The sequence below is a fragment of the Solanum tuberosum genome, unplaced genomic scaffold (genome assembly GCF_000226075.1).
Source record: "Solanum tuberosum cultivar DM 1-3 516 R44 unplaced genomic scaffold, SolTub_3.0 scf00656, whole genome shotgun sequence".
Lineage (NCBI taxonomy): Eukaryota > Viridiplantae > Streptophyta > Magnoliopsida > Solanales > Solanaceae > Solanum > Solanum tuberosum.
This window is the reverse complement of record NW_006239570.1, coordinates 40491-51834: the sequence shown is the minus strand read 5'-3', so window position 1 is coordinate 51834 and position 11344 is coordinate 40491.

Below are 11344 nucleotides of genomic sequence, written 5' to 3'. Positions count from 1 at the left end.
CATCATAGTCTTCAATACCATCACCCTCAAAATTCATAATTGTCGCTGCCAGTGCATCGACACCCAACCTTTCTTCAATAGACACTTCAGAACCTCACTCCACAATATGATTCACCACTTATACTAATTTGAGATCGCTTTCCTGCTTCATAGACCTACAGATATTGAAAGTTACCTCTTCATTATTCAATCGGAACTTCATATGCCCTCTCTCTATATCGACCAAGGCGCTCCCAGTAGCAAGGAATGGTCTCCCTAGGATGATGGGGACCTCAAAATCAACCTCACAATCAAGTATCACAAAATCCACCGGAAAAATGAATGACTCCACTTTCACGAGGACATCTTGGAGAACACTAATGGGATTCTTCAAAGTTCCAACCTTGGTTTCCTTGACCTTGGCACCAATTATCTGAGTTGGAACCTTGGGCGTTGGCTCAAAAACTCCCCGTCTGATCATTCACTAAATAAGCATCATCTTCATAGTAGCATTCCTCAAATGGTGGTTGTGGAGTTCTAGTCAGGTAGTTTACCGCATTCATTTCTCTGCACCTCCACTCACATGATTCAATACCAACCCAAGTTATGTCCTCATCTGAGCCATCTCCGCACGAATTTCATCACTAGATTGATCTGGTGTGGCTTGAACAACGAATGTGCTTTTTCCAATATTAGCTTTTCTAGTGCTCCATGCCTTATTATTCTGGGAAATTTTCTCCAATTTTTCAGTGATCTCCTCAAAAGTGCACTCACCATAGGATCCTCCAGCGATAGTCTCTAACACAACCTTTCTGTTGTCATCCTGCCCTCTATAGAAATACTCTTTTAATGACTCGTTATCTATGCGGTGATTTGGAACACTTCTGATGAATGTCGTGAATCTATCCCAAGAACTGCTCACAGACTCTCCAGATAGTGCAACGAAGTTATTCAACTTGTCCTTATGGTTAAGCTTATTAGACACTGGGAAGTACTTTGCCATGAACATTCGATAAAATTAGTCCCATGTATGAATTGAATTATATGGAAGCTCAGAACACCACACCGCAGCATCACCGGCCAATGATAGAGGGAAGACTCTCAACCCTATGACATCCATATTCAACTCCGGTCACCCCACACAACTCTTACAGACATTTCTAAATTTAGTCATGTGAGCATGCGGATCTTCCAAAGCTATCCTAGAAAACAACCTTCTCGCTGTAAACATCTACATCAGACTGCTCGTTACCACGAATGTATGCCCTGGAGGTAGAGGAGGGAGAAAAATAGGTCATTCTGATTCAACCGTATTGAAGTCAACCGTGTAGTTATCACGCAACCTCGGTTCTGGCAGATTTTGTACCCTCAATGCATCTGCAAGTAGATTACCACCACTAAACTGAGCATTCTCATTACCAACTCTAGGAAGCTGCAAGTCAACTCCATCCTCATGTTCATCAATGATTGGATTATTATGGACCCCTTGATTATTCATTTTTCTCAAAGTTTTGCTTAATTTTGGATCTTATGGGGTCAATGGTTCGCCTCGACTCCGTGTACTTGGCATACACTACAGTAGAAACTTGTAGAAAACAAAAACAAAAGAAAACGTAAAATTAGGAAATAATTGACTAAAGTTCAATAATGTAGTTAAACTTAATCTGAAAGCCAAATTCCCCGACAGCAACGCCAAAATTTGATACGCTCAAATTACGCCTCCCTAAAGAAGTATAAGCAATCATTATCGAGTAAAGAACCCAACTTGTAGGTTGGGGCCCATCCCACTAGGAATGTGGTTCAGACTAAAACTTAACTCAGTATTATATCTGTTTAGTCAAACTATTTCCGAAAATAAGTAATTAAAGGGGGATTTGTGAAACAAATAACTGATTTGTTGTTTAAGTAACAAGTGAGCAAGATTCAAACTTTGAGTTATCAATAAGAGAGAGAAACTAGGGTTTATGTGTTCCCCATAAGCTCTTAACGCGGTATTCCTAAAAATAGTAATCATTTCCTAATGTTTTACATGCAAAGTTGGTAAGATAGATATCCCAAAGTGATTGGTCCTCCAAATAGGGAATTTTACTACGCACCTTGGTCTGGCTACGAGTGTGTGCTTTATTATCCCTTACTTTTACCTCAGATTGGACATCACATCAATGTATGGCTTAGTTTTCACCCTCGCACCAATTGACATTAGACTATTAGATAGTATCACACTAAATCTCTGTTGATAATTCTTTTCTTATTAACTACCTTCTTGGTCTGGCAAATAGCAACAAGGAGAGTTCTAACGCGTGCCCTCGTTAAAAAGACTTCTAAGCGAAGGAATTACCAATGCATGCATCAACACTATTCAAGAATTACTTAGTTATTATTCATACGTTGTTAATTGCTCATGGTTCCCACAACCCTAGTTGTGGATTTAGCTACTCATTCTTGAAAAACACAATTCATGTTTTGATAATAAGAATTCATGAACTTACGTTTAGATTAGAAGAAACCCGAAATCTCAAACTGAATTTCAAAGCAAAAATCTCATAAACCGAAATCTGGAAATCAAATTGCCAAAATCTGCAAGTTAATTCCCAAGAAAATATCAAGAACTAAAAGTAAACAGTAATATCTAACCCCCAAAAACGAGGTTTAAAAAAAAACCTTATTTTTAGAAAAACAAGTCCTAAGTAAAAAGGAAAAAAAATAAGGAAATAAACTTTCTGGATGCGGCTTTGATCGACGACTCGACCTACAGACCGTGGGTCGACCTACGGTGCATAGGTCCCCTTCGTTGGTCAACACTTAGAACTTTCCAGCAGAGGCTGGAACCTTCAACTCCCAGTCTATCATCTACGGATGTGCAGGATGGACCGTAGGTTGACCTACGGTCTGTAGGTCCTCTTCCGTGGCTCCACACTTAGGATTTTCATTAGGTACTAGAACTTCAACTCCTAGTTCAGCAACGACGGACGTGCAGGACGGCTCATAGGTCAACCTACGGTTCGTAGATCACTTCGTAGTTCCATACTTGGTCAGAAGTCCCTAATGGTCCTATCTACGCCTACCTATCGACGGACCATCACAGGACCTACGTTCCGTAGGTGGCCTCCGTGGTTGGCTCCTTCTGTAGATTTTCAGATGTCATCTCACTCTACCACGTCCAAGCCTATTTCATTCAGATACAAAACACATTATTTCTAATACAAAATGGCCCTAGATACACATAACTCTTAAATGAAATGTATTAAAAATACCATAAACTCATGGTATATCAATCAACATCTAAGATTGTACCACATTCTTCAATGAGATCAATATGTGTGATACTGGATTCACGATATTCATCTAAAGATGAATTACTTTGTTGTTCAACAACATCTGAATTACTTTGTTCCTCGACAACATCATAGAACTCTTCATCTCCTGACAAACTTTCCTTTATAAGAAGATTAAAATCTAGATGATCATCTTTCTGTAGGTTGTAGAGTTGTGAAACTTCTTGATCAAAGTGGATCAAGTCGTTATCTAGGATGCTCATTTTATGGTAGACCCCACTATTATCAGGAAGACCATGTTTACTCAGGTTATGGTCTTCAGGTGACATATCGTACTTGGATACCTCTAAGTCAACATGTTGAATAGATGGACACAGGTATAAGTAGACAAGGTCCCCAGATGGGGCTATGCGACTTGAGATTGGTACGACCTTGCTGTCTGTCCAAGTATGAAGATCCATTTTCCTTTTTGATTGTCATAGTGCTGCTTCATTCTTCTTTAGGGCCGCAGCTGCGTCCTTTCAATCCCAAAAAAATTTAACAATATCAAACTTGTTCTCATATGGTATAGGGGAGAATTACAAAGGCATATGTGAACGATCATTGAAAATGGAGAAAGGGTTATGTTGTCTCAATATGGAGTGTGTCTGTAGAGACAAAGGAAATGAGGTAGGGAGAGAGATTAGATTCTCAGCTGATTCAATCCTACCATATTTCAGTTCTAGGATTTGATCACTTATAAATTCCATCTCTTTACGTTGATGATCGAAGAACTGGAATAGTGATGACCCTTGTGGGCACTTATCAAACCGGATGAGTTGCAATCTTTGTTCTAGTGCTTTGATAAGCCCAACATTTTGTACAGATGTATCTATCTATTTATTCTCCTTCGTATCTAACTTGACTTGAGTAAGAGTAATACTCTTGATAGAATGACTCTTGGTAGACAACAATCTATTTTGGCTCATGATATCTTTGGATTGCCAATTAGATGTTTCCTCTATGTTGCATGTAGGCATAGTTTCTCCTGATTTTAGGATAACTCTCTTTTGTGGTATTTTTGGAGCATGGATTAGATTATCTTTTTCAAAAGTGGAGTATGAGGGGATGTTGTAAGTGTGACTGGAGCACATTGGGGATAGCATGAATAATGGATGGGCCCGTTCATCTCTTGGAGTACCATTTTGATTGGGTAAAGCTGACTCATTTTGGGTCTTGTATGAAAGAAGGAATTCATATTTCCAGGACGACTTAGAGAACCAATAGTTGGATCTCCATCATCATATATTGGTTTCAATTACTTTTCAGAGTTTCTGCACTTTTCTCGCTCTTGCTTCTATCATCATTATCCAAATCAACTTCTTGGCATCCTTTGCAGTCACAGTCTAAGTTCCATGGACTATGCCATGGGAAGGGGCAAGTGAACCATTGTACACCACGTCCATCCTGATCGAATTGTCTAATCCAATCATGTTCACACTTAAAGCCACTTAGAAACCAAGATATAGTTTGGCATCCTTTGCAGTCACAGTCTATGTTCCATGGAGTATGCCCTGTGAAGGGGAAACTGAACCATTGTACACCAAGTCTATCCTGATTGAATTGTCTAATCCAATCATGTTCACACTTAAAGCCACTTAGAAACCAAGATATAGTATGCACATCTTTATCCTCAGGAATACTAATATGAGATTATTGCATATGGATAGGGAAGAATATTTGGTTTGGCCTTTTGTGGGGAAACTGACTAAGTATGTCATTTTTTGGCATGGTCAAATTAGGTTCATCAAAGAAGAGATGTTGAGGATGGACTCTCAACTTCTCATATTTCGTGACCCATGCGTCAGGAAGAACTTTGACAAGCTCTTTCCTAGGTATTTTCCTTGGGATCTGGGTACACTGAGTGGTTCCATTGGTGGCATCAATATTTAGAAACAAAGAATGTTGGCCAGCTGGAAGAGATAGGTCCATCGCAGCGTTTTGGACTCTCCAAGCCAGTAGATAGTGAAGATTAGCTTGTATGGCATCTCTAGCTTGAGGAGCTCCAATTATTTGGACTTGTATCTTCAATGCCTCCGTCAGATATGGATCATGTAGGGACATGTTGAAGTTCGGGAATATCGTAACAAAGACAGTCTCTGCATTGAGAGTAGTTTCCGACATACCCAAGTTTGCATGCTGATATTCGTAGTATCTAGTATCTAGAAGGGAAAGACATGCCACAACGGTCTGTCCTTTTCTTCCATGATATGTCAATGCGACTCTAACATCACCAAAATGGATATGGGTAAAACCCAGGCTTTTCCACTGTCGGGGAAAATCCTCTGGCATGATGCAAAGTGATGAATTGTTCTTCATGATTCGCAAGAATAGGGTACTGGTCAAGTTTTGACGCAGCCACATATTCCTTGATTCCTTTGGGCTTTTGTTGGAACAAGGAGCGGATTTGCATCCAAGGATTACATGACTTTTTTAGTAAGGCAGAATATGGGTTTAACAGAGGTAGATATGTGGACAATATTTTATTTTCTAAGGGTAACACATCTACTTCATAAAGGTAGTCGTATTTACACAACAACGTTTTACTCAGAGTAGGAGACATGTTTACCTTTGCTAAGGATTTACATGAACTAGACACAGATTTACAAGAAGTGGAAGACGTTGGTAAAGACTCTGACATAGACATATTTTTGTAGTTTTTGGAAAATAAGGACTCAGACATATATTTGTTCTAAAACCTAAGAAAAGACAAGCTATTTGTTCTAAAGTCTAAGGAAAACACACTACAATTGATATATAAAGAAAAGACTATGGACAAGCCTTGTAACTGTGAATGTTTAAAAGACTATGACAAAATATACAAGATAAAAAATATATAAAGAGAGTGTAAACAAAGTTTTATTACTCTACACACTTTATGACTTAAGGTCTTTAATAAAAGTAAAAGACTGAATAAATAAAAGTTGGCGGTAACAACACGAGAAATAGACCTTATGAGAAACCTTCATCCTCCCTCCAGAGAGGATGGTCTGGCTCTGATACCAAATAAGGGAGTAGATAGGCTGAGGGCACGAGAAGTAACACATGGTGCAATATTCATGTCAAGTTTGAGACATCAAATGACACTGTACAATATTCATGACTAGCTCAAGACTCAATAGCTTTCTATGTAAACTCTAGGCGTTCACGTCCATATAGGCGGCATGCCATGCAACATCCTCAAGATACAACTATCACAAGTTTTAGGCTACACAACCATCCAAAACTCCGCGAGATTCCAACCACAATAACTACCTTACTTTTAAGTTGTAAATCGTACAGTAGTTAATACAACTTTTCCCGACAAATCATGGGATTTTCGTGGCTCTCCTGGCCTATAGCTCCCTTCAACAGTCTGGGAACAAGTTCTATTCTACCGTTACCGTCTTACGTACTTAATTATTTCCAGAAGGCTATTGTAATTACAACAAGCAATGAAATGGGAAACTTACTATGTAGTTGTGTCAAGATGATTTTGATAAACTCAGAAAGCCATTGAAATCACTTACAGTCAAACTTTTTGGATATTGAAAACATTGAGATAACAAACAAGCATACTTGCCGAGTGTTTTCTCTTACCCCGTTCTTTCAACTACCTACCTGACCAAACTTTCCATCCCCTCCCCCCCAAGAGAGAAGAACAAGAGAGAGGTTTAGCCATCAATCTTTTTATTCATACTGGAAATTATACAAAAGTGTAGTAAAACTAAAGAGATTTTCTAAGAAAAACTCTTAAGACTCTAAGCTATTCTAAGCTATGACTCTTGTTTTCTTTCTAATATATTATAATCTATCTATAAAATAAGACTTGGCCTCCCTTTTATAGGAGAAGGTGTCCTAATACAAACAAAACGAAATTAAAAACCTTATCTTACATGGCACACTATTTTAGTAATCGATAAGCCTTATCCTATCTAAAAGTAGTAAACCATTATCCGGGCTTACTATCTTTATCTAGTATAATAAAAGACAGTAAACTCTATTCAAACTGGGCTCCACTTAACATGTAAAAGAGCCTACTAAAGAAAAACAAATAAAACAAACAAAATTGTTGGCATGTGACAGCACGTGCACACTGGTGGATAAGCAGCTTGTAGAAGGCTCCAAGCAGGTGTGTAAGCTATTTGTAGACATCTCTCAAGCAGGTGGATAAGCTACTTGTATGCAACATCAAAGTAGGTGGATAAGATACTTGTAGGAAGCTTGCAATCAGGTGGATAAGCAGCTTATTGGAAAACTTTTCTAGGAAGTCTTGTGACGAACTTTGCTAGGAAGTTTAGCAGTAAACTTTGGCGGGTAAGTGGTAATTTCTTGCACATGTCATCAGGCGTCATTAGATTATGCAGAGGTTGAAGGTGTTGAAGGTGGGCTTGAATATCCTTCTTCCATCCACCAATCGAAATTGTGTTTCTTCTTATACAACTCCTTTTTGAGGCTTCGTTTGGTCGATCGGGTGAAGTACCTATTTCCATTGAATGGTCCTGCCATATTTTGATCCCATTTTTGTGAAGGAACGTTCAGTTTTATGCTAGTAATGGCCTGAGTAACTTTATCTCTTTTTATTTCATATGGGGCTTGATAATTTTTCGCAGCTTGTCAGACTTTTTCCCAATGGGGGTAGTTATCTGTGTAGTTCCATTGAGCCCATTGTTTAGGCCATATTTCTTTTGGGATACACCAATTTTGCTGGAAGATAATTCGTTGAGCTTCGTGATATTCATCATCCAAGGATAAAATGGAGATGGGAAGCTTCCAGTAGAAGCAAATTTCTGGTCTAGCTTGGAACTGATTGTTGATAATCTTCACCTCACGGTGCAACATGAATATCTTAACCTCGTAAGAATTTTTGAAGCAATGAACCCACCAACTTCGTGGTCGGAACCACAGTAGAAATTTCTGTAGGGCTGGTTGAATTCTATCAAATCCCTAAACAAGTTGGACTTGAACTCCATAAAAATGTAATACTGGTAACATAAGTACCAGAATAACCATATGAGTTCTTGGGGGAAATCATCTGCCAATAGAATGAACACATAGCAATATGGATACTCCGGGTGGACTCCAAAAGGCTTGAGGATAGATCCTCCATACTTCTTGAATACCTGGAGTTCATAATATGTCCTTCGTTTTATCATAATTGAGGAATCAAAGGGGTCCCCAAATTGTGTGAATATTTCTAGTGGATACTCTGCCATCTCATTTGGGTTGATCCTTGGTTTTTTAAGAATAAAGACAGTGTTGGCAGGATTTCCTATACTCTCTTTGTCACCGAATATTTGGAATAACTTCGACATTGAAGTATATGGCTTGAACTGTTGTCTAAAAGCTATTCCCTTAGTTTTTATCTCAAGTCAATCCTTGAGTTGTGTGTAGATGTCGAACCCAATGATGAGATCTCTTCCTGGAACAGCTGAACCAAGGAGTTTGGTCTGAAATTGTAATCCAGGGAAGAACTCAATTACGACCGTATGTTTTGTAATCAGCTCTGGTCGTAAGTATTTCCTTTGATGGTGTACTAAAATTATGGAAATGAGAAATCCATTGGTCATTGGGTAGAACTGATGGGTTAAGAATGGATGACGCTGCTCCTATATCCATAAGTTCAATGACTTGCAGCGTTTTATCCCATTTTGAAGAGTAGATAGCTAATTGAACATGAGGTGTATCGACTTCTCAAGGGAAGTCAACAATCTCTTCCTTTGGATTGGATATCTGGTACATGTTGTGGCCTGGATCATCATTAATATTAGTATCATCGCCAGTCATCTCATAGACATCTATTGAGAAAATAGTTTCACCCATCGGTTCATCCTCTAGTGAAAATACCGATTCAGGGTCGTCATCTCTGCTGAGATATATTCCGGTATCATCGGCTATGTCATCAAAGAGTTGGAGGGTCTTGACAGATCTTTTAGATTGAGGGCAATTCTTTGCAAAGTGTCCAGGATTTGTTGCAAATAAAGCAACGATCATTTTTGTTGTAATTGCCTGGACTTCTTCTCCTAAAAAACTTAGTACTCCTGGTCATCCTGGATCGATTATCAGGTGCCTAGGCAGCTTGAATCTCTGATACTGCTTGACACTCTTTCACCTTGCTCAACGACTTGAGCAAAAGCAGTCAGACTTAGTGACAAGGTCACTTCGACTGCATGCCTTATCAAGAGCTGGATTATTTTGAATGATAAATAGAACAAATTTCTTCATGCAGATACTAACCAATATGTGGGATAGTTATAGATTTGAATCTATCCTTAATGATCTTCATTGCATGCCCTGCTAACATATTTGGCAATGATGACACAAAATTTTGCTTCAAGCTGGATTCTCCACTAAGCTCAAAGTAGATTCTTGCCATCTTTTGGAAATGGATATCAATGATATCTCTATCAAATGATATACACATCATTTTGAAGAGTTGTCTCCGCAGCTTTTCACGTCTTTGACCGGTATTTCCATAAAAGACTTCTAGAAGTATGTTTAAATTTGCAGCGAAGTCTTGGGATGTGAGGAAGAAGTTCCTGTCTGCAACACCTATTGCGGTCCACCAATCCCTGAGAATGCCGGAGAACCTTGAAGTAAATTCCAATAGGATCACGTACTTTTCTCGCTCGACTAGATTCTTCGTAACCATCCAAGTATAGAAGTCTTGGATTCCTTGAGGCCATGCAGCGACCTTAACATCATCGAGAGTAAAAGTATGAAACCCAGTTCTAACATTTTTGTGTATTGTATTCGTTGGTTCTGGTCTCCTTTCCGGGATCCGATCATCTGTCATGTCATCCTGGTCATCATCAACTTCAGAGACGTCTGGTTCTTTGTGATGATTCGTGAATATGGGTGGATAGTCCTCTTCATCAGATTCCAGTGAAGATTCAGCAGTTTTCTCAATGTATTCCTGGGAATCGTCAATGTATTCCTGGGAATCACTAGAAGATTCCCTATCTTCGATATATCCTTCTGAGGGATAATTATCTTCAGGCTCATGCTCCAAATCAGTGTCATCAAGATTCTCTAGATTAAGGTAATCAAGATGTATATCACATCTAAGGTAATCGTCAGTGGCACTGAGATAATCATTGGTTAGACTATCATCTTTCATAGAGTAAAGTTCTAGAACAACCTAGTCGTTCATACTCAAGATAGGGTCTAAAAAACCATGTGTTTGGAAAAACCAGTTTTCGCCATTAGTGATGTCATGTAGAGGGCATCCCATTCCTTTTCTAATTTTGATTTTCATGATCTGAGATCGTCAAGTGTTCAACCATTGGACTCAAATCTGCAAAGATAGAGTCGTCATTTGGGGCCTTGTAACTTGAGATCATCATAGCTCCAGGGTCCGCAACCTTTTTGCGTTTGGACCTTGCTTGTGCTTCTTCAGCTCGCTTTTGAGCAGCCATTGCATCTTTTCTCTCCCACACTAGTTTGGCTATGTCAAACTCAGGTTCCTCTTTATGTGGTTTAGCTGCACTAAATGAGAAAGTCGGTTCTGGCGGAGTGTATCGTTGTGAGCACATAGATAATGGGGTAGACCTTGTGGGAGAGGATTGAGCTCTCCTAGGTTTAGAGTTACCATATCTCAATAGCTTGATCTGCTCCTTGATTGAGGCTACATCACTTCTTTGTTGTTCAATAAAGTGGTCGAGCGATGTTCCCGGGGACATATATCGAACTATATTGTTTGCAACCTTTTTTCTAATGCTTTGATTAGTCCAATATGTTGAGTTGACATTTGGTCCAACTTTTTCTCCATCAGACACAATTTATCATGAAGCTTGACTTGTGAATGAGTAACGCCCCTGATGGACTGTCTGATACTTGTCAACACTCTAGTTTGGCACATAGCATTTTCAGATTGCCAATTGAGTGTTGCTTCAATGTCGCTTGCGGGCATATGTTCTCCCGTTGGTAGGATAACTTTCTTTTGTGGTATTTTTGGAGCATGGATCAGGTTATCCTTTTCGAATGTTTGGTAATCGGGGAAATCATATGTGTGGCTGGAGCTTGCAGAGGATAGCATAAACATCATACTTTGGTGCAGGCTCTTTTTGGGA